Raw genomic sequence first — 20,213 nt, forward strand, 5'->3', positions numbered from 1 at the left:
ATAGGTAAAGGTCGAGGTGAAACGCGCGCGCAACGCTCAAGGAGGAACTCGGAGGAGTCGCGAGAGCAAACTTCTACTACGACTTACTTCGTGATCCCTCTCGCGACTCGATAGTGTTCTAATGTTTTATCGCCAAACGAGTTTGCGTTCGTGTCACGGTTTGGGGCGAAACGGGGAACGCGTCTCCGCTTCTGGAAAATCGACGAGTGCCGGCGAACGCGCGCGCCGATTCGCTCAGAACTCGAGAAATATCTCGCCGAGATAAGCGACAAAGTTGCGCGCATTCGTGGTCATCCCCGGAAGCTGCCCGACCGGCAATTTTCGTCTCTTGATTTCCCATCATCTTCGCGCCGATATGCAACGCGAGCTTTTAATATTATCCGGCTGAACGAGCTCGTCGCGCGTCGCAATTTCGGACGTAACACGACGTCGGAAGCGACGGCCCTCGCCGGAAATCGAGGGACATCAGTGCCTTGAATGCACTCGTATTAATCTCGTCGATTTGAAACCCGGCAAAGTTGCTTGTTTATACTTGAGGATATAGCCGACGGCGACGGCGACGGCGACGATGACGACGACGACGACGACACACACGTCGTACATGCGCGCGGTTCGACAACACGACAAAACCCCTACCACCGACGAACGATCTCCTTCAAACTCGCTCAAACGACCGTTCGTCTCGCGTTTCGCCGAGTTACGATAGTCGCATAACGCACCAAGCCCAAATGTTGCAGGTGCATTCAATTCTGGCCATGGCTGCGCGGTCGTGCAGTCGCGGCAACACATCAAAGTTACAAACACAATCATTAATCCCCTATTCAGCGCTACGTGCTTTAGCGGGAGAGTACGGGGGCGCGGAGCAACTTTCGAAAAGAATGCTGCCACCTCACCTATCCCCCCTCCCCCCCTGCCAGCCCCTACGACCCGATGCATCTCGACCAAGTCTCACTACGGACCGGAATCCGCCCGGCGACGACATCGATTTCCACCCCTCGATTAATACTTGGAGATAATGAAAAACTTTAGTCGGGAATCTAAATGGATTTCCTCCCCCCCCCTTCCCCTGTCTCTTTCTCTCGCGTATGTATCTGCAATCGATCGCGCGTCTCGCGTTAAAACACCCGAGATGTCGGGCGACATTACACGACTTTAATTTTCAATATTCCCCCTTCGCCAAAATCGTAACGTAATTGTAACGACGCTATCGCGCAATACATATTTCGTCGTCCCTTTTCTTATACTTTTCTCATACTTTCGCGACGCATAACCGCATGGCAATTTGTTGGAGCGGCAATGACGGCGCGAGGGGGATTATTACGGAAAGAAATGCAATTTATTTGCACAAAGCTGGCACCGTGGGAGCCGACGCATTACAAAAAGAAATGAGATATATGCAATGGCAGGGAGCGAGAGATCCCACAGGAAATCGCGGGGAATGCCAGCATCTATTCGAATTTAGCGGAACAAAGTTCGCATAATGATCGAGTTGCTCGTTTCTATCCGTGCAATAACTTTTCCAGAATCCGCTTCTTATTTCGCCTGACTTATCGAGCTATCTCCCGTGCGACATGCTTATAACGCCGGATACGAAAATGTCGCGAGGAAGGTGGCGATCGCGTCGTCGTCGTCGTCGTCGTCGTCGTCGTCGTTGTCGTCGTCGTCATCGTTGCAAAGGGGAGGAGAAGGAGGAGGAAAAGTCGATTGGAAATCGACGAACAAACAATTCTACTAATTTTCGCCAGCTACGAGAGATAATTTCGTTACATTCCGCGTATCCTCTCACTCGTTTATTTTTCAACCCCTCCCCCCCCCTCCTCTTCCCCCTCACACGAATCCCGTAACGAATCCGCCATGCCGATTCTAAATGCGCGTCCGGCGGACGCGCGCGAGAGGTTTATTGCCGATGCACCAAGTAGTTATATCCGCTGTACGTCGAATACGGACGGATCCGCTGCAGCGAGCGATTAGAAACCGATGAACCCGATTGATCACAAAGCGAGCCGTAATCCGGAGCCCGCAGCGCCTAAGCCTGCGCCTCGGCCACGGCACGTACCGTTAAATGATTTAGCCGCGCGCTGCTATCCCGGCCTCCTCCGCTTGTTGCCTCCTCGCTCCCTTTCATCCCCTTCCTTACCAGCTCGTTGTTCATCCGGACATTCCCATCTCGTCACGCCGGGATGCTCGATATGGCCGGAATTACGACCGCGCACAAACGCGACGTTATTGCGTCTGCCTCTCGCTGTTTCCATTTCCATTTTCCTCTCTCCCCGAGACTGCCGTCGCCTTTACCAAACACGCGCGCGCGCGCGCACGAGAAGAAACCGAAAGACGTGACTACATCTGATTCCTCCGGACGGGCGAGCGCACGTTGCACGCTGGGATACGGATGTATCCCACAAATGTATATGTGCGGTACGAGGAAAAGGTAATTGTACAGGACCTCGACGGGAAATGGATGGGAGCTACGCCGTTCTGCTGTTTTAAATAAATAAGCGTCAAAGGTTCCCCTGTCAAACGGCTACAAGTGCTTGCGACAATGTCGTCACGGTTAATGCTTGAGAGAGCTCACCACTCTCCATCCTCCACTCCCCTCTCTCTCTCTCTCTCTCTCTCTCTCTCTCTCTCTCTCTCTCTCTCTCTCTCTCTCTCTCTCTCTCTCGTGTCTCTTTCGGAGTAATAATCGTTCCATTTAAAACCCGATACAGAAGAGGAATATCTTATATGTGGCATTTTCTGATTTATGTATTTCACGGTCTAGGACTGATTTATTCACAGAAGAACATCATTTTCTACGCTTCTATGTTTAACATGGCGGGTAGTTCAAGTAGAATACGGTAAGTGGAAAAGCGAATAAGATAACTGTTGACACGGATTAAATGTTACAATAACGAAAATAATGGAGAAGAGAGCACGAGATGACGGAAATCGGCCACGGATACGTCTGCTATCGATCTCGCAAGTAAATACTCTACGCTCGTAGACGCATCTGAGAGTTATGAGAGAGAGAGAGAAAGAAAGTGGGAAAAGGACCGGATGAGATGGGATACGAGACGCGAAAGACGAATTGCGCGGGCCGGGAAAAGACAGTAGAAGTAACGCCTTGTGTTTCAGCGGCGAAGGGGAGAGAGAGAGAGAGAGAGAGAGAGAGAGAGAGAGAGAGAGAGAGAGAGAGAGAGAGAGAGAGAGAGAGAGAGAGAGAGAGAGAGAGAGAGAGAGATATGCACCAGCAAAAGGAAGTCGATGAGATATATCGCCGCGGAAGTGGAACGGTATGCGCATGGACGGACGTACGAACTGCAGAATGTCGGAACTGGAGCGTCATATGGCCTGGGTCCCACCAAGATTTTATATTGCTATCACCTCTATCGCTTCGATCGCTTTTATCTAGACCAATTCGTAGCCATGCTATTCTCATTGCGTCGCCGTTCGTCGTTACTTTGTCTTGCCGGCTCATCCTGTGCTCCGATCTACTTATATTTTTATTCTTTTCTCAGTACCGTTGAGATCGTAAATATCTATTTTGACAGTTAAGCACGTTTTTTTTAATCAGTTAATAGATACACATACCAATATCCATATTTGAGATTAATGTCAGCGAGCGAATGAAAGAGAAGAGAGAGAGAGAGAGAGAGAAAAGAGAAAAAGGAATGGAAAAACGAACCAATTTTTTTTATGAACGGCAAACCAAAATTCAAAAATTTTTTTATTTTATATTTGGGAATAGAAAATTCTGTGCTCTCGAAATACCACCAACCTCGACTATTGTTAAATGAAAACAGATGATTGATTTTATTGCCTGGGAAACGTCCAAATTAAAGTTGTCTACAAAATTTTAATCAACTTCATGGCCACTTTTTTTTCGTCAATGTGGCAACACACGGAGTATTTATAAATTAGTCTACAAAAATACACCAGAATTGGCCCAAAAGAGTAACTTTTACGAAATGATTTGTTATGCAATCGCACGTTGCTTAATCGAAAGATCTTTTAATCACAGGTGAGTTTTTCATCAGTGACGTACTAGCTTTTAGATACGTCGGAAATACGTGGCCTCGGATTTTAATCCGCCGCTGCGCGTTGCCCGTTTTACAACACTATTCGGATTGATCTCGACGCTTCGTTTTAGAATGACATAAACGCCTCGTATGCACCCATTGACGCGGCTGTTATCGGGGATGTATTTTTCATATTCAGCGGCGAACGTGTGACCGGGACGTATTGTTTAGGGCGGCTGACGCGCATCGATACTTCTCGTTCTAGTTGACGCCATTATGTCCGACGTTCTTTTATATTTTCAATTATTCCGACTCCTCCTTATAAACAATGCAACACGGCGCGACATGACTGAACTGTCATCGTCCCTATTAGACAGGTACGCAAATGATAGATCAACAAGTTTCGACGACGTACGCCTACATTATGAAGATATGAAATTATGAAGATACAGGCTACGAAACGTTGACATGTGACAACAGATCCGGAACTGACGGGTCACCGAGTATAAGGTAGCGAAATATGAGTGATAAGATATTAATCTAGACTCGAAACAAATAATATCCTCCTGCAAACCGCATCGGCCTAACGTTATGCGTTATGGAGGTACCGAAGCTCCGAATTACCGATATACAAGGAGTTAATTACGACATGTATAAATACATCGATACACGAAATGTGGGTCGGCAGATATACGCAGTCGAAATATCATCGAGAAAGGTTTAATCCAGGTTTATAACTAATTTTCCTAAACCTCAGAATTTTAGTAAAATTTTGCGTACCGCCGAGATACGTACGAGTCGAGAATTTCGTATATGGCAAGCGTGATTCGCCAGCACGTCGTAGAAGCGAACTCGAAACGCCCAACAAGCTACATACATGAATCGCGGAGATCGTTATCCGCGACGTGCTTTCAGTTCTAAGAATCAACGAGTTCCTACATCGATAACTGGAGTTTTAGAAATCATGGAAACTTGAGTGAGGACTCGTTGAAGAGCTGGAATTTTCGAGCACTCTTGTAAATCGCGCGTTCTTTCGACTGTTCGGGACAAGTCAATAGAATGCGAAGGGAATGTAATTTGTTGTCAAGTAATATATAGCAGTTGAAATATTCAGAGATAAAATAGATATCGGCATTACAATATTATTTCTATCAATACATTTGTTTTCGCACGACTATGCTATTTTTATTCCCAAACTAGTACATTTTTTAACGAAACGAGTGGAGCAATAAAATCGGGAATGCAATAACAAGCTACCGACAAAAAAAAGCATTAAATTTCTGCGTAAATCGCATTTGATTATCCTAAAATGGCTGTCGTCGTCGTCGTCGTCGTCGTCGTCGTCGTCGTCGTCCTGGTCGACGCGACATCACGTATGACACGCATCGCTGCGAATTCTATCGATTGCCGTAACATCCGTCTAATAAACGCAAAAATCCCGGTCTTTCGTGATATTGTAGCCCCGGATTCTCGCGATTGGCCGATCGTCTGTTGATGAACTATTTGCTCACGCGTTTCGCATTCGGGATAATTCGTAAAATACATTATACTCAACGATACGTGACTCCGATTTCTTCGTCCTCGTTAATCCGACGCGGCAACGGATTACGCAACAGCAAGATGGAAAACCGAGGCATGACGGTATTAATTGGTACGGACTCGAAAATGCGATGTTCCACGATAATTGGCCGCGCGGCTGCAGGTTTTCGGCGATTTTCGCATAGCGACGCACGCACGCACGCACGCACGCACGCACGCACGCACGCTCGATGCAATCGGGAATCGATAAAGTTACAGGCTTCGTTGCGATAATCGCCCTTCTGTTTTCCGGGATGCGTCGAGACCGCGCGGGGGGTATATCGCGTTCCATTTAATAATAATAACAATAATGGAGAATTCTCCAGCGGATAAATAATTACGCGCGTAAAAAACGCGCGTTCGCTCGTATTAATGTTAGGAGCGCGTTTCTGACTTTGCATCACAATCGCCGCGGTCGATGCTCCGGCTTCGGAGACTCGATTGGATAGAAGAGGGTTACGTAGATAGGTAATGCATGATGCGCATACTAAAGCCGTGAGGATAAAGATTTCCGGCTCGGCTCGCAGCATCACGTACGCCCAATACAAGTGACGACACTTACAAGATATCAATTTCATCGGCGTTCCCGAATGAATTGTTAACAAACGCTGAATGCTGCGGAAATCGATACAAAGCGCCGTGCCGGCGGCGGCGGCGGCGGCGCGGTATGCGCTCGCGCGAGAAAGATACCGGAAATTAAAACGTTAATGGTGGAAGTTGCCCCGCTTAATCCGCTACTTAAAAGTTCGTTACTCTTTGTCTCCTCTGGCGGCGCGATTAGAGACACACATCGAGGAATCGGAATCCCTCGGATTTGTCCCACGGTAGAATTTATTTCCGCGTTTCCCCGGAAACTTTGCTCTCGCGTACTCTCTTCGTAAAATGCCACCGCCGAAAGTGGCGGTGGCGACAACAAGGCAAAGGAGAAGCATGAGATTAAGATATATCGCGTTGTACCGTCGGACGGATTATTATTTCACTCCCATATATCATTCCCAAAAATCGGGACAGCCGCGTACGAGTTTGTGTGCTCTCGCGCGTTCGCGCTCATAATACGCGATCATGATACTATATAAAGATCTTCATATTTTCGACATTGTCTCGCGCTTCGGCGCTCCGCGCGCTTTGATCGCGAAACGCAATTAGGCAAACCGTGCGTTAAATCGATTGTTGTCCAGTTCGTTAGGCACGGTGTAAAACATGGCAAATCAGGCCGGCCGCGGCTCGACCGAACTTCCATTTGTACGTAATAATGGCCTCGGTGGCTATCGAACTTCCGAAATTTGAAGGCAGCCGCTGTGCAATATATGGAATATCCGTCCGAAAGTTTCCGTCCGGCTTGACGCGGCTTTGATCATGGCTGAGTGCACGCGTCCGCTGGAAACCCGTCGCGAAATACGCGCGCGCGCATCACATTCGCTGTATTTTTTTGAATCCCGCTAGCGAGCGGCGGCGGCGGGGCGGCGGCGAGTATAACGGCGCGTTTAGGTGTGCGCGGCTATATCCAGTGATGGCAGAGTAAAAGTATGAATGGAATATTTATGGACGGCTTAAAAATTTCACGAGCAGAAGGTCGTGCGCGCTCAGCCCGCCGCTCGTAGTACGTAATTTTCTTTCGTTTGCGACATTTATCTTTATCTACCGCGCGCGGCGAGCACGCCGGTGAGAATCACCACGGCAACGAGAATCCGCGAGTTACCGGCATCCTCCTCCTCCTCCTCCTCCTCCTCCTCCTCCTCCTCCTGCCGCCCCAGCCCTCCACGGTCCCCCGCCGCTCGGTCGAAAACGGATTTCGTGGGTGTTTTCCTTTTAATAATTCTCGAGAGCAGAGATCGCGAGGAAGAGCGAAGAGGTTCGCGAGGGAAAACGGAAGCCGGCGCGGACGAAAAGTAAGCAAGTCGCGGTAAGGAGAGAAACGCGACTCGTAACAAGAAGAGGGATGATGCAGAAAGCGATGTTCTGCGGCGTCAGAGGGAGAGAGACAGAGAGAGACGGAGAAAGAGGGGAGGGGAGAAGAGAAAGAGAACGAGAGAGAGAACGAGAGAGAGAGAGAGAGAGAGAGAGAGAGAGAGAGAGATGACGGCGAGGGAGAAGAGAGAAGGAAGCCTTTATTTTTCTTACGTTGTCGTCTATCCTCCCGGAGCACTAGTGGCGCACCAAAACGGGATGAAAACTCTGGCGAGCTTCTAGTACGATTTCCTCAAGTGTCTTTTCCTGCTTACCCCTTTGCACACATTCTCCTTACCCCCGTGTTCTTGTTATACATCCATCTCTTTCTCTTTAACGGCCGCTCGCCTTATTGTTCGCCCTATTTCTTCTTGTCTTTCGTCCCACTTGCCTTTTTGCGCATGGAAATAAATTACTTTTGGATACTGCCCCGCTTCCGCGCGCCACTTCATTTTCGGCACGTCCCCATCGGTTTCTTTCGCGACGGTTTTATCGGTCTCGTTACCGCCGTCGCCGATGGAGCGTCTCAAAATCGTTTCTGCCAAGCGCGCGACTGCAAATGTAATCGTTAACGCGCGACGTCTTTCCCGCCTGTTTGTCTTTCTTTCTTTTTCTCATTTCAGCCCTTCTCCGAGAAAAAGGGGAGACTGCCGTTTCGCGGTAAACGCCAACATCCGCGATTATCGCGACGACGCGACAATAATTCTCAGTCGGGAAAAATCATCGCGATTCATCTCTCTCTCTCTCTCTCTCTCTCTCTCTCTCTCTCTCTCTCTCTCTCTCTCTCTCTCTCTCTCTCTCTCTCTCTCTCTCTCTCTCTCTTTGTAAACGCGGACACGTTCCACTTTAAGAGGGCATGCGCTTATATAAATCAGAAGCAGTTACGGCTCTATCGGGCTCCTCTGATTATTTTTCACCCCTAGGTACGGTCTTTACGAGGGCAATGGGGCGAAGGGTTCTCTTTACGAGGAGATTGGGCACGGAAGGGTCCTCTGGAAGACTTTGACGCCCCGCATCTATAAGAAGCAAAAATATGAAATTCGCCAGCGGGCTACCCGAGGGACTTTCGACTCCGGGGCTCGGAATAATTTCATCTCGGCTCTCCTTGTTCTAGAGTCGGTTCCCGCAAGAGTCTCGATTATCGATCTCAGAGTAGAAACGCCGCTGCCGCAATGCTCGGCGCATCGGGAGAAGAAGAATCGTTACGGGGAGATGGGAGACGGAAGTGAACGATACACAGGGGTAATTACCCGAGAGAAATAGATACCGAAGATGAAGGCAAGACTGGCGGGGGGCCGAAGGAGGGTGGGAGTTAATTGAGACAAGCGAGAGATGGAGAAACAGAGAGAGAGAGAGAGAGAGAGAGAGAGAGAGAGAGAGAGAGAGAGAGAGAGGGGGGGAAAACATGGCGATCGAGTCGGCCGCCTTTTTACGATATACGCGCCGCGAGCCGTCCTTTTTTCTTTTTATTTTCAGAAACGTGTTTACGAGCACGATACAAAGTGTAATCCGTTCGTAAAAAGCAGCGCGCACCGATGGACGCGAAAATTGGAGAAGTTAGCAATTAGATTTAACAGAGAGTACGAACGAAGAAAAACATTCATGTGCTGGCGGCCCATACTTTTTGTAATTACGCGCGGAAAGCTGCGGCGCGCCGCGCGTCGTTACCGCGCCAAATTTCTCCTTTTCCTCTTTTACCCGTTATAAATTAGATCCTCCTGCGCGTGCGTCAGTCGCTGAAAAATTTAGCCGGGACGCACGATCAAAAAATCGCGAAGGAGCGAATTATATACGGGAGGCACCTCGTCGACGTGTCGGCGCGCGCGTCACTCTCGTCTGCTTCGGCCAAGTTATAAGGCTTTCCACCACTCACGCGAGGGACCATTTTTCATGCTTCGTTGTCGTTGATGAACCTTTTTTACGGCTGTAATCCCGGGGCTGTAAGCGCGAGGAGAACAAAAATGCTTGACGATGCCCCGCGAAGATGGACTTTTTCGAACTCTTTGACGTTTCTCTAAATTAACCGCAGAATCGTCCGGCCCCTTTTGCCCGGCCTCTTCTTACGCTTGTTATCCCCCCCCCCCCTCCGTATCACCCCCGAGAGAGCGAGGTCATTCTTAATTTAACCGTGCAACTACATAAGAGGTTCGCTCGCTGCTGATTTGCAACGGAGAATTCATTTCTCAAAATACTGCGAGATTCGATTATCGACGCGAGGCGCGTGCGAGGCGCGATCGCGATCGCGAAATTTCGCGTGAGCTTTTGAAATATCTCTCACGGGACGCGAAACTGCCGGATCGTTCAGCAAAGTAGTTTCCTTGACGTAATTTGTCGGATCGAACTTTTCCCCGCTCCCGGCTCTTTTCCATGTTAAATCAACTCTTCGCGCGACCCGTGCTCCGCCGATCGCGCGAGGGTGAAGATCTCGAGCGGACGGGATTCGCTGACGCGCGAGGCGCCGTCGAATTTGGCGCCGCAATTTTGTCATTTTTTTTTTCCGCCTACGTACGTCTCCGCTGCGAACGCACCCCTTTTTACTGGCGACGACAAAAGCGCGCATTTCCTCCCGGTGTCTGAGTGCCGCGAGCGAGCGAGCGAGCGTTCGTGTTCGCCGCCGCCGCCGCCGTCGCCGTCGCTATTGTAGGTCGATCGATTCTCGCGGAGTTGAACGTGTGAGTGCGGTTAACGTGGCCGTCGGTAGTCGGCGGCGGTGATACGTCGAATCCGCGCGCGCGGGAGGAATGATTTATTGAAAAACAAGAAAGCGGGCGCGCGGACTTTACGGGTCATGTTTAGATTCACGAGTTGCACCTGCAGCAGCAACATCTTCCATCACGCGTTTACCAGCACGTTTTACCCGTCCCTTTATTATTTCTGCGCCGCATTAAGGGCTTACGTCGTATACTTCGTGTATGGTACATAATTGCGGTGGCGCACGATTTACATACTGTTCCGCGAGCGCGCTTCGTGATTTAATCTAACATTTTGTAGCGCGCGAGGTCGGAATTTCGCGACATATATTTTGACGGTATTCCCGCGCGAGATACCGCGGGGGATAACGTTGCGGACTTTTCAATAATAACGACACGGCGAGAGCGTGTCTCTCGACGCGCGATGTCGACCGATGCCGACGTGCGGGCTATTTTTTCTCTTTTCCCTTTTCCGTTTCGTTTCGATTTCTTTCTCTCTGCCCTTTCGTGCAATTCTGTTTTGTCTAAATCTCTCTCCTGCAACCGTGCGCGCCTGCATCCGTATACTTCGATTCGCGCCGTGGACCAACTATCGGAATAAGACTCAATGGCGGAAGGAAATGGCCAGGTAGCACTTATATGCGTTATCGACACCCCCGACCGACCCACCCCCTCGGGCGGACGGATTTCCTATCTACGATTTTATTCGAGGGCGTGCACGATCGCTCTTACACGGTCGCAATCGCGCTATCTGCTCCACGCCGTCTTCGTTCCGCAGTCGTTGTTCGACCCTCGCACACACCGGTTTGCGATCGTTCTTTACACTCCCCCCTCCCCACCCGCTTCCCAGCCGTTGCAGCACCCCGCGCGATAAGTTTTCCCTTGGCGGTTAACGAGCTCCTAAAATCGCCCGTAAAATTCGCGCGGACTCAAAAACGCAGTCTTTTTCGTCCATATGTTTGTAACATAGTACGCGCCTCGACAACGGGCAAGTGTGAGCGGACGAGCAAGATTCGCGTAGATGCGAATTTCCACAAAGAATGACTCGTGACTCTCAAAATCACAATGAGATCACACCCAAGTCACAGTGATGTGCAAATGTTCGCTACTTTGTCCGCTACTTATGCATGACTTCGGTGTAATCTTATTGTGATTGTTATTGTGACCTTGATGCTATGAGGAGATAGCTTGGTGTCGAACCAGGGTCGCCAGATGGCAACGAGATTTCCGGGAATGTCGGGGAATTCTTAAGCTTGTCCCGTGTCCGCGAATTTAAGTTTTCTGTCCCGAAATATTAGAATTTCAACAAAATCATAATCTCAGAATATTCATGTTTCTAACTGCAACTACCAGAGAGAAACCTGAGAGCGGTCACGGCGATTTACACAGCACGTTGAATTTTTCGATCTGCCACCTAAGAAAATTGATGCCGACCAAGCCATTCGCGTGATAAAAAATACAATCGCACGGTTTATGTCCAAACATCTCTCTGCTGACTACCTAATTCACGCAGTTGTTTGTTGCGAGTGCACAGCGGCATCTCTTAGTCGTCTCATCCATCTATCTCTCAAATTTAACTAAAATTCTCTAACAACCTATTTTCCAACCGTTGCCTAAAAAATTTCCCAGAAACAGCGTCATTTCGCATCCGGCAAACCTATGTCGAGCACATAATCTCGAGTTACGACACGGAAATGGCGTGGAAAGAATTCTTATCTAGGTTATTCTCAGCGAGATTCGTCGAGCGCCCGTTAGAATCGCGGAGCATTGTTGTAACAAATAATTTGACTAAACCTGGAATAAATGATGTATCCTCACTGCTTACGTACCGACATTGTGCGTCCTCCCCCGTATCCTGGCCTCGCGATCCGGCATCCTCGTTGCTCCCTCGTCGTAATCCAAATATGTACTTGACACTGGCACTCACACTCAACACTGAATTTTCACTAAGTTGGCTTCTCACTCACGCTCAACACCGACACGCTACTATTCACCGACACTCGCGAGAGATACAATGCGTACGGTTCGATCGGAGATCAACAAAGTTGGATGAACAGCGCGTCAACTAGCGCGGTGCCGACGAGAGATCCCCGACTAAACGCCTCCGGAATCGGCCAAATATCTCAATCACTCGATAGAAACTCTAACCTAACGATACACGTACGCGCGACGCGTCGCGATATGTTCGCTCGTCGGCTCGGTAACGCGAAATAACACGAGGCACGCGAGCTTCGGACGACCTCAGAGGTCACGATGTTTACGAACGGCGATTATCTTCTCCGGCGACCGGCGAAGGTGACCGGACGACCGTTGGAAACTGTGGCGTACGTGACTCTGGCGATTTTCACGAATAGCCGCGCAGATCGGTACACACAGACATGAAAGTAGGGATGCTTTCTACCGAGAGATATACAAGTCGCCTCATTGGCTAGATATCATCTTAAGACTAACTGTACGATATATAGCCAATGAGAAATCTACATGTCTCTTGCTGGATGGCAGCCTTGAGTTCGGGCCGGCAAAGGACGTGCACAGTGCGAAGTGCGTGTATCGAGATATTATTTTTTCTATCAAACTTTATTTTTCAAATTATGACATTTCGTCGTAATTCCCGATTCGAGTGATTCAAATATTCTGCACATTAAAGAAAGGCACGTCGCAATCTCGCTGCGCACGGTAAACGATCGTCTACGAACTACGATCTGTATATTTTAGCTGCACTTTTGGAATTATTCTCCAATATTCGTTTCTCCAATATCCGTTTCTCCTTCTCTTCAAGAGCAAATTGTACACATTCGCCCGCTTAATCAGTCGATGTAAAGCAAAGTACTTGCTTGATTTCATGCGCGGAATATATATCTGCTTCTCGTTTAAAGTGCAGCAAACGTAACGAGGTGCAGCTGAAACTTCGGTGTAACGATCAGTTGTCGTTGCTCATTCGTCGCTGCTCGCGTTTTGCTCGTCGAAAGTTGGTCACTTGCGCGCAAACAAAGCGGACTCGTGTCGTTTCGATGTTGTGTTAATTAATACATTTCTCCGATTGAATAGTATCTACGCGAATGTCAGTGCCAGTATTAGAATCAGTGTCACGAGTGTCCGGAGGACAAAGTAACCTTGAGCAGAATGTTGCATCGGGAAGAAGCCAGAGGGAAGCAGAAGGGAGGAGGAAGGGCATCAAGATGCGAGCGGCGATACATCAAGTATGTTAAGGTGCGCAAATTATTTGTTACACGGATTCTGCCGATTTTAACGAACGTTTGACTATCTCTGAGAGCAAAGAGATACCCGAGTCGAAATTCAGGCCGACATTCATCGCTCGTTCATTTAACTAATAATTACAGCTCGATAAATTCTAAATTATTCACGAGCCTACTTTTATCTACTTTTTTGCAACAAGGAATATTGATTCAAACAGACGAATAACAATTCATAAATGTAAATTTGTAATTAACTGTCAATCAAAGATTATAAATAATTAACATGGTTGTGAATACCGGCCTTGGAATTTAGCGTAAATAAATTTAACGCAAATGCTTGATTTCTTTGTCTAATAATGCTCCTTTAATCGCGAGATTCATTTTGTTTATATCCATCGTGTTTACACACACACGGTTATATCTTGTTTACAATAAGCATCCTCTTTTTCGCTACTGTTCATTGTTGTTACGGCGTGTACGTCTATGTCGGTAAACAGCATTATTAGATATATAACTGTTATTTTTGCCTCTACAGTGTACCTACCAGCTCTTTTCAGAACTACAAATCTCATCTAAACTTCCAATGCAAAAAAACGAAACGAATAGAATAAGAAAAGAATAAGAAATTAGGAAGAGATGAGATAAAATATGTTTTTTTCCTCTTCCTATTCTTATCCAATGTGTTATTCTGCCCCACTTCCAAGAATAATATTTACCAGATTATTTAATATTTATTTGTTGCACTGGTTAAGTGATACAATTAATAAATTGCTCATTGAAAATCCAAAATTGATCCGTTCACTTCAATCCAAATTCAGGATCATTGGCAGCAGGTTAATATTTATCAAACTAAGAACAGAGACGCAGAGAGAAGAAGACGAGATGTTTAATTAAATATTAAGTAATCCTTAGATAACCCTTCTGGATATAAGAAGACGTAAGTAAACATTCATAGCCAGTATAATGTTGCACTTGGAGATTCTCCATTAATCCTCCAAGTCTGACGAGATTTGCAGGATTAATGCACAGAAGCGCAGAATTTCGACTCGGGAATAAATTCGAAAACGCATGGCATTTAGCATACGAAGGTAACAATAGAGTTAGGATGTAAACCACGCTTTGCACTCTGACGTATCCTTCAACGTTCCCGGGAATTCCGACGTTTACATGCCATCTACCTTTTAGCGTCTATCATATCAAACGCGCAGCGCGCGGAATATAAGGAAATTACTTTCCCCCGGCCGCATCTCAAGTTAAACTATTTATACGCGTTTCTTCTGATCAATCTTTCTGAGCGACAGTCTTGAATTCGTGTGTGCGTGTGCACGTGACGTGAGTATATCGCGTTAGTATTTCTGTATATTCTTGGAAAAGAATAATCCGTCCTCCGTTTCCACACATAGCTGTAGGCTTTTACAGCCGTTTGCAGCGACTAACCAACCTACCTTTGTTACCTCAGTATCCTCAGTGGTTTCAACGGCGATAACACAGGTTTATAATACAAAGAGAGAACGTCACAGGGATTGCTATCCTTTTTTTCTCTTTTCCTTCTTTTCTTTTTTTTTTCGTCAAGCACACCGTCCTGCTCTTGTTTTCTTCCCCCGGCACATTTGTCCTCGGAAAGCATAGTGACCCGGAAGTGGCGCGGGGATGCTTATTATTATATCGCGTCGTCGCGTTCCTGTCACGTACGCTGGAAACTTTTCTTCACGTCCATTGAAAAATTTATCATACGTTTTTGCGTCACATTATACGCTCCGTGATGGACGCCTCCCTCCCCTGCCCCTCTCGCTTCCTTCTTTCTTTTTTTGCAGCTGAAGGGGTTCGGGGTGAAAGCGACAAGCGTTTCTAGGTCGCCACTTTGGAAGTTTCGTGATGCCGTAAAATGAAGTCGGTTCTCGTTGGACGCCTCGTGCTTTCGAGGGTCGTTAGACGCTACGACTACGATTATTACACGACGCTAGATATGCCGCTTGTAGTACAAGTTCAAATCGCGACGCGGTACGCTTCATTTTTATGTGACGATCAGAGTGTAATTAGCCGTCCGCAGGAGGGAGGGAGGAAGGGAGGGTATGAAAAACGACGTTCCTTCTCTATTACATCGTGCGCGCGCGCAGGAAATAATCCCACGGCGAAATTGCGTAGAAGTCGAGATTATTAACGACTGTAGTTTGACTGAAAAATTTTCTCATTTCATAATTGTATTGTTGAAAGTCGTATCCGTTTGTATCCATTAGTATTCACCAAGACCGCCCCAGTAATAATATATATATATATATATACACACATAAGCAGGACTTGGTTAAAATGTTAATAATTAGCCGACGCTTTTCACATCTCACATCTCACGATGAATTCATTATTTCCTGGCGGCGTATTCAGCGTCTCTCGCGCATATATATATTGTAAAGTGACCGGCGAGCGAGAGCGCAGGATGGCGTGAGCCACGCAAATCGGTCATTTCTGTTGGTTGCACCTTAAAAGAAGCGGTCGCGTCAAAGATTGCCGGGCATGAAGACGCGAATGAGGAAGGCCCGGGGTTCGTGTTTCTCGTTTTGCCGAAACTTTCACAGTTTACATATCTTCGCGCGCAACAACTCGAAACGAGAATCGACCCCCTTTATTCTTCCCTCCCCCGAAGAAGAACGGACACGTTTGGCTAGCGCGCGAGCGAGACTCTTAATCAGCTTATTTGGCAGCGTTTTAATTTCGTGATATACGACTGTGTGACGCTAGCTGACGATGCAGCTTGCCATGGGCCGGCTAATGACCGTGGCCGGGTCAAGAGAATTTATCGCTCGTTCTACGTTCGCGATGCTATGTGCGCTGAAAAGAAAGAAAGAAGGAAAGAAAAAAGGAAGGAGGAAAGAAAAAAAGAGAGTTCCAAGTTATCCCTCGCGTTCTGCCTCCCTCGCCGGCCAGTTTGGACAACTTCCAGTCGAGCGATTCTGACCGTTCGCGAAAAACACTCGGAAGAATTGCAGTTACGTAAGTGTCTCACTAACGTGCCATTCGTCGATCCATTCTCTATAAACCATCGGCTCCATTTCACCCTGCGATCACCACCCCCACTGTCGAGTGTGGGAAGCAACCCTTGCGACGGAACCTCGTTGTAATCAAGTCGGACGTGACGTTGACTAAATCGGCCAGATGCCAGAACGGTATAAACAGATGAAGCGCGCTACATAGCTACTTTTGCGCTCTCCCCACGGTGCTTTTTTATTTATTGTGCAACTTTTTCCGCATTACTCGCCTGACGATAATGTCCCTGCGCGTTTTCGAAAAAGAAAGAAAAAAAAAAAATGCGGCAAACTAGATTGGCGACAAATAGACAAGACTGAAATGTGAGAAGCATGGAAGTGAAAATGCGCGCGTTACGTCGCATTTGCATTCGTTAAAAAGAATGAGTTGAAAAGACCGGTATTTATACAGCACAGTTGGAGCTTGATCCGCGGCTGAAACGACTGCGGGAACGACGCACTAAAATAAATTGTACGACCCACGGTGTAATTGCTTTACGCATCCGCAGACACATCGTTACCGTCGATGATTATTCATTGTTTTATAAATAGTCAGCTCCGGTGCTGCGCGCGCGCGTTACGTCTGGCGCAGCTGCATTATTCAACGAGGCTCAGGAAAGAGTGACTGCAAAGTAAAAACGGAAATTGCCGCGGACATGCAGCGAGCATTTTCTGAATCTTGCCGACCAATTTGTCGTTCGCGGCATTCTATTTAACTTTAAGCCACGACGACAAAAGCGCCGTTGTTCGTGCATAATTTTCAAATTAATGTATCTTTTGTGGCGCAATTGTGTCTCTCTTAATTCAAGGCGGCGAGAAAATATTTCCACTTGATTTTCTCTCTCTCTCTCTCTCTCTCTCTCTCTCTCTCTCTCTCTCTCTCTTTCTCTATTCTTCATCTCAGGCAACTGAGCACACGCTTTCAATTGTCCCGCTTCGCGCTTCGGTGAGAAAACTTTTTGAATTTTAAGCTGTCTTGATACTACCTCGCCTCGTGCGTTTCTTCATGTTTGCGTCTCATGCGCGAATTTGCGGCTCGCGGTCGACGAAAGGGCCAGAAGAAGACGGCTTCTTCTGGCCGGAAGAAACGAGTCCGCGCGAAGTAGTCGTTTTTATGTGGGGTCTCGGCCAGATCGAGGATCTTGAAACTAATTCGTGCGCTCAAGTACGTACGCTTCAAGTCCATAGACGTCGATTCGGAATTTATAGCGGGGCATAAAATGATCTCCCGGCCATCTCTGAAATACGGGGTCTAAAAATTTCCCGCGAGTGCGCACCGCTGATGGTAGGAAGGAAAAAAAGAAAAAGGATCCTTAGAAAAATTGCGGTTCCGAAAGGAGATTAAGTCCGTCTACCATTCATTACCTAAGACAGGACGAAGCCCTGCAGGTCGCAGCGAGTAATTCTCTTCACATTGTATAATTAATTATAAGGAAAACCACCTGGTAGTTACGTCCGACGCTTAATACCTTACACGCGAGGTTAGGTGTGCGCGGACGAAAGGCGGCACTTTCGCGAAGTATCGATATCATTTCCGTGCGCGGTCTCGCGAGATTAATTATACGCGCACCATGCTCAATTAAGCCCGCGTATGACCGACTAAATAATGCATTTTCCGTCATGGAGAGACGTGCGAGAGACACGGTTCATCGGCTCGCAAAAGTGGCGTTAAATGTCTATAGAGAATCGTCCGCGCTATAATTCTCGTCGCTCCAACGTATTGGATTTATCGGGTCGAGAAAATTATTGCCGCTTGTTGCAAAAAAGGAGAGAGAGAGATGGAGAGAGAAACGGGTCAGATGCTTGACTAGCAGGTAGTAACGTTCGCGGGCTCTCACGACAATTATTGGAGTAAAGTCGTCAAATGGCTTTCGCGTACGTTCGATCGGTCCTCGCCATTGGTCCCGGAGGAGAGAAAAATCATTTACCCTACTTCTTTCCTGGACACGACGGCATACGATAGAAAAAGATGGTGGTAACGTCGGCGGGGCGTAATTGGTAGCATCTGTGACCTAGTGTTCCGCGAAATTGATTGAAGTCTTGAGCCGAAGAATCGCGGCTAATTGGAACGAGCAACAAACCTACAGGTTGGAACGAATAGTCTCGTTCTCCACCTCGATTTATCTCTTTCGAGTGATACGCCACTTATTAGAAAAGCCGATTAACGTCACCATTGAGTCCTCGCAGGAACGTCGATTAAGACTCGAGGCGCATCGAGTCGTTCCTTTCGTGTCGTCGGATGGAAATCCACTTTGCTCGCGCAGTATCTTTGCTGCCGTCGCCGTCGCTGTCGCCGGCATTACGCGTTCGTCGTTACGCGCGACCAGCTGTAGATATCGCGATAACGCGTGCGGCGCGTCCAATATCACGCGCATCGCAAGATATACACGTTACCGTAATACAGGAGCATTGAGATACAAGGCAATTATAAGTCACCGCTATGCAGCGGGGAATCGAGTTAACTCCGCGAACTTTAGTTGGTCGTGCAACGACCTCTTAGCTTATCGGTCGATTCCGCGCGTTTACACTCGCGCGCGCTATTAAGCCCGGCTCTAAAGCGCATAATAGCGAGACGATTAGGAAATAGTTGGCGTTCATTATGAACATTGAGATCTCCCCGGCCGGGATATATCCGAAAGCGAAACTCGCGAGATTTTCGTAATCCGCTGAGCACGTTCGTCCCGATTCACAATCGCCGATTCGCACCCCTAATGCGGAGCAATAGGGGGTAAGCCGCTACCAGCGAAGCCTTTCCTTTCCTTCCATTCCTTTCTCTTCCCTCCCCTTCGCGCCTCCGTTACTCCTCGACCTAATTTAATGTATTCTTCAATTATTCATTTCCTCGACGGCGGAGAGAGGGACTCCAGAGGTGGCAAACTCTCTCTTTCCCTCCCTCTCTCCCTCCCCGCTTTCTCTCTCTCTCTCTCTCCCTCTCTCTCTCTCTCTCTCTCTCTCTCTCTCTCTCTCCACGGGTAGGCGATGAACGAAGCGATGGGAAGGGGTGCTCACGAGTCGGGTCGACGGTGATGGCGTCCGCGATGGCGGCGGAGGGATGCCTATTAAATATGCCTCGGAAAATTGGATTTGAAATTCTTATTTTTCCACGGCGCGTTTCCAACGTCTCTCCCCCTCTCTTCGCCCCACTCGCTCTCCCATACGTCCCTCTCTTTATCCACGGTCCTACGTCTCACTCGATAGACCAGCCCCACTGTCGTTTCTCGAAAGATTTCACCCACGAGGGGAAAAAGGAGAGGGAGGGAGAGAGAGGGGGGGAGAGAGAAAGAGAGAGAGAGAGAGAGAGATACATCGTGTCCCCAGGCTAAATACTGATGTCGGCATTGTTAGGGAAACAGCACCGACTAGCCTAATAGTCTTAAATTTTTACGTTATGTACCTGCTGCCGCTGCCGTTGCCGTTGCTGCTGCTGTTGCTGCTGCTGCTGCTGCTGCTGCTGCTGCTGCTGCTGAGAAAGCTTCACTCCCCTTTCTTTTCCGTCGCTATTCCCTCTCCGCTCTGAACCCTCCTGCTCCTTCCTCCAAGGTTAGAACGAGACCTGGAACGTTTTCAGCGTGTAATGGAATTCCCTCTGGCTACAGGACGATGAGACGTATCACATTTTGCAGGGTGCAATAAAGATTCGCGAATAAGGCGCGCTGAAAAAGAATTCAGCCCCGCAGTGTTGCATAATTTGTACAAACCCTTTAATCGTCTGAAAATACGACTTATAAACATGGTAGCTCGACGCGCAATATCGAGAGGGTGAACCAATCGCGAGCGCTCTCG

The 20,213-nt window shown here is 48.0% G+C and overlaps 1 pseudogene; it reads left to right on the forward strand.

Annotated features, from left to right (window-relative positions):
- The first annotated feature begins 2,820 nt into the window (after positions 1–2,820).
- On the forward strand, positions 2,821–3,536 carry LOC112590098 (uncharacterized; annotated as a pseudogene).
- The last annotated feature ends 16,677 nt before the right edge of the window (positions 3,537–20,213 follow it).

The sequence above is a fragment of the Harpegnathos saltator genome, unplaced genomic scaffold (genome assembly GCF_003227715.2).
Source record: "Harpegnathos saltator strain DR-91 unplaced genomic scaffold, Hsal_v8.6 scaffold714, whole genome shotgun sequence".
NCBI lineage: Eukaryota > Metazoa > Arthropoda > Insecta > Hymenoptera > Formicidae > Harpegnathos > Harpegnathos saltator.